The sequence below is a fragment of the Manis pentadactyla genome, chromosome 11 (assembly GCF_030020395.1).
Source record: "Manis pentadactyla isolate mManPen7 chromosome 11, mManPen7.hap1, whole genome shotgun sequence".
NCBI classification, from domain to species: Eukaryota; Metazoa; Chordata; class Mammalia; order Pholidota; family Manidae; genus Manis; species Manis pentadactyla.
This window is the reverse complement of record NC_080029.1, coordinates 123,355,361-123,359,296: the sequence shown is the minus strand read 5'-3', so window position 1 is coordinate 123,359,296 and position 3,936 is coordinate 123,355,361.

Below are 3,936 nucleotides of genomic sequence, written 5' to 3'. Positions count from 1 at the left end.
CGCGCCGCAGGCCCCCGCGCTGTTCCCAAGCAACAGAGTCCTGCTTCCGGATAGCAGCCTCAGCCAATCACGCCCCGGGGCGGTGCACAGCAGACCACGCCTCTTAAAGGAGCCGAAGGCCCAGCGCCTTCTCTGGGCCTCTGGCCGCCCTTGGATGCCCGATAGATTCTTAGAGAAGATCCGGAGGACCGAACCCACGCCTTTCCTATTGAGCCACGTTTACCATGCCAGCCTTACAGATGATTCAGAGCCCACAAAACTCTGCCTTCCTGCCTAGCCCATTCTCCCCTAAGGAGGCTGGAGACACCAATTGCTTTCCACTCCACACAGAGATTTTCCTGACCAGGAAACGACCAAGGAGCACGATATGGGGGAAGTCAGTGAACATCAGTCAATATCTATGGAGAAATACTGTGCTGGGCGCCAGGCTAGCTCTCAGAAGAATCATCGGAAAAAAGAAAAGCCGGTGATGGGTTTGGCAAGGTGGAAACGTGTTAGTGTGGGTGCGTGGTTGGGGGCAGGGTAACACATCACATCTACTCCAGCGTAGGACATCTTGGACCAAAACTTGGAATGATTACAGAAAAACCTGTTTACATTGCAACATTTCACACTTTCCACACCGTCCTGGATGGATTAAAGTAACTAACGTCCAGAGCTTGTCTCATGCCCGGCTCTCCATGGCTATTAGCTCATTTAACCCCACCATCTTAGATGGAAGGCATTTTGGTTATCAGCCTCATTTTACTGATATGGTAATTGAGGCTTAGAAAGATGGACAAACTTGCCCAGCACCATACAGGGAGTAGGTGGCCTAGGGCAGAAACCACATTCTCACACACACACAAGACACTGCATCTGTTTACTGTCCCTTCTGCCATCACAACCCTGCACTCCTCCTCAGTTGGGCCTTTAAAGATGCCATTTACTTGTCCTTAACCATCCCATTTGCCCTCAGTCTCCCTGGCTAATCACTTTCGCCACGCATCTCAGCAGTGCCTGTTCTTCTGAGCATCCTATTCATTTGCACCAAACAGCAGCCAGCCATTTATTTACTCATCAAAACTTTTTGCGAACACCACCTCTGTGCCTCTCTGTTTAGGTGGTGGGTATTCCACAGTAAGCAAAACAAATCCTTGCTCCCATGGAGCTTATATTCTGGTAGAGGTGACCTTAAATAAATAGGCAAGTAAGTTTATGACATGATATTGGGTAGTGAAAGAAAACAATTCAGAAGAATGGGACAGAGAGTGATGAGGGATGTCCCCTCTGCAGAGAGGACATTGGAGGAGACCTCGTAGAATTGAGAGAGCAGGCATGTGAATATTTGGAGGAAAAGTACATATAGATAGGAATAGCAAGTACAAAGGCCCTGAGGCAGGAACATGAAGCACTGAGCCTGGTGTGCAGGAGGTCAATGGAAAGCAGAGAATGAAGTCAGCAAGAGCTTAGTGAGCCATGTGTGATGGGAAGATACTGCAAGGCTTTGAGCAAACCAGTAACATCATCTAACTTAAGTTTTTAAAATACCATTCTTGATAGGCAGTGATGGCACTGGAGGGGGTGAGGACTTGATAACACAGGTGAATGATGAACCATTGTGTTGTGTATGTGAAACCACCATAGGACTATATATCAATGATACTTTAATTTTAAAAAAGATCCCTGTTTAAAAAAGAACCATTCCTGCCACACCACACATGTCCTAGTTAAAATTTAAGAAATCAATCAATCAACCAATCAATCATGGCTCTCAGGTATGATCCCCTTCAAGGGCCTTTTCCCTGTTGGTCCCCACCCTCTCTAAATTTCTCTCTTTCTGTTTTACTGTTACTGCTTTTCCTCCTTCCCCAGAACATGTCCTCTTCATTTCTTCATTATCCCATCCCTTGTCATTTCCCTGAGGAAGCTCTCATTCATTCATCATTCCCTAGCACCTGCCCCTCCAACCCATCTTTCCTTAATTGTGCCTTTCCCTTGGGCAGATTTCCACCCTCCTGCCCCACATTAGAATCACGGGGCCACACAGATTTTCTGTGACTGGGACTCAGGGATCAGCCATTTGTTTAACATCACCCCAGGTGCTTCTCATGTGCTGCTGGGGTTGCCAATGAATGTTCTAAGTTTATTAACATTCTCATGTCTCTCCATCCTAAAAAGAAAAACTTCTTGCTTAACACTACATTTTTCTTTCTCTCTCTCTCTTTTCAGCCAAAATTCTCAAAGATTATCTAGTCCTACACTTCTCCACTGTGCATATGAATCACCTGAAGACCTTTGTCTTGCCAATGGGTTTCAGCCCCGGGCAAGTTTGCTATGGATTCAATGTGACCAAAGAAATTGACAGCAAAATGTTCTTGGGGTGAAAGGGTTATACCCAACTTTATTCTCACAGTGGCAGATCAGTCACTAGAATCCCGTTCACTCAGAGCAAGTCTGCGTACAGCAAGCTGATCTCTGCCTCTGGGCCCCTCTGTCTGTACAGCCGTCCTCTGGGCCTCTCTGCTCAGTCATCCTGCACAGCCATCCTGTCCTCTGTGCTGCCACCACTCCAGCCTCTGCTCTCCTGCAGCCTTGCAGTCCTGCCACCTTTTCACGCCCAGAGCACTGGGCGGAGCTCTTTATATAGAGTCAACAGCCATGTATTGCCCACAGGTGTGCAGTGTGAGCTGGTCAACCAGGGCCAGGTGAGAATCCTGGCCATGGGACTCTCATTTTATGCACAGCTTGTTGAAACACAGAGTCTGATTCAGAAATTTGGGATAGGGCCTGAAGTTCTGCATGTCTCACGGGCTCCCAGATCAATGTCCATCAATGAGTTAATAACTTACCATGAAATGAGTCAATACACTAAGAGTTAAATGCTGGGGGAGGTGGAAGTCATGCTTGAGGCAGTAGAGGAGGCCCTCTGCAAAAGAGGGAATTCCTTAAAGAAACAGAGTGCCCGTGAAGCAGTGGGAACCATGGGTTGGATATTCCTCAGTGATAAGAAGGGCCATAGGGAGAAGGACATACTTCTGCAAGAAGTATGAGAAAAGGCAGCACAAGAATTTCAGCTGTGAGGGATTGAGGGGAAGGTAAGAGAGCTGTTGAAGACTGAGCTGGCAGATGCAGCAGAGGGGGCACTGTGCAGAATGAGAGAGCTGACATCAGCCCTAGAAGTGGTGGAGGAGCAGGGGGAGAATAAATAGGTAGAAATCATTCCCAGTTTTAATCAAGAAAATAAAGACGCAGCAACCGCAGGTTCCTCCAAGAGAGGTGCAGCCGCCTCCCCAGGTCAAGAAGCACTCTATTCTCCACCCTTATACACAGGTGGAGCTGATGGATATGGGCTCCTAGTTTTGGCAGAAACCCTCAGAGTCCCTGTCAGGCTGGCTCTTGTGTCTTTGGAATGTAGGGGTAGACGGGATCATTCTGTCTGGATCACAGATGGGAGCTCATCCTGCCCTGTGGCAGCAATTACAAAATGCATTGTACCTGATAGGCAAGATTTGCCTATATTGGTGTCATTAAAATGTGTCTTATTGTCCTTTAGGTTAATCTCCTCTAATGTCTGTGTGGATCGGGCACACACCCTGGCAAAAATTGTTGCTTGCTGGGTGTGCATGAAAAGTGGGAGCCATGAACTCATCTGCGTAGTGCCGGTTTGAATACAGCTGGAAGGACCACTGGTGACAATCAGTCTCCTGAGGCTTGAGGAGTAACATAATTTTTGTTGCTATTTGTATGCTTTTGCAGCCTCTGTTGTGGTTATGGGATCTGGTTACAATGTTCCAGCTTTCTTGCACAGGGACAACGGTGAAAGATTAAGGGTATGTAGATGGTGAGTTGAGAATCTTGGAGGAGTGGATTGTAGGGAAAATGGAAGTTACCATGGCAAGGATCGTCACCTGACCATAATTCACTTGTCCACTGTGCATGTGCAAGTCTCACAGG